The following is a 291-nucleotide window of genomic DNA, read 5'->3' as shown; positions in this document are numbered from 1 at the left end:
AAAGTTTCAAACTGGAATGGAAATTTGGATAATCTATCAAAATTCGTCATATAACGCGAACTTTTAAATCCTTCCTTCAGTTGGGCCGTTACTTGCCTGGTTGCCATTCATAATATGTCCTTTTATATTGTATGTTGACTACGCTCTCATTCATTCGTCATTTGGATCGTCTCACTGATATTCCATTCATAAACTTCATTCCTAAAGCTTATTTTGACCACCATGTTGTTCCTTAAGGTTTATAATTCTTTGTGTATTTAATAATAGAAGATTCAATGATATTTCTCGTGG

Source organism: Panulirus ornatus, chromosome 70 (assembly GCF_036320965.1).
Source record: "Panulirus ornatus isolate Po-2019 chromosome 70, ASM3632096v1, whole genome shotgun sequence".
NCBI classification, from domain to species: domain Eukaryota; kingdom Metazoa; phylum Arthropoda; class Malacostraca; order Decapoda; family Palinuridae; genus Panulirus; species Panulirus ornatus.
The sequence above is the reverse complement of the archived record's forward strand: the minus strand, read 5'-3'. Positions refer to the sequence as shown.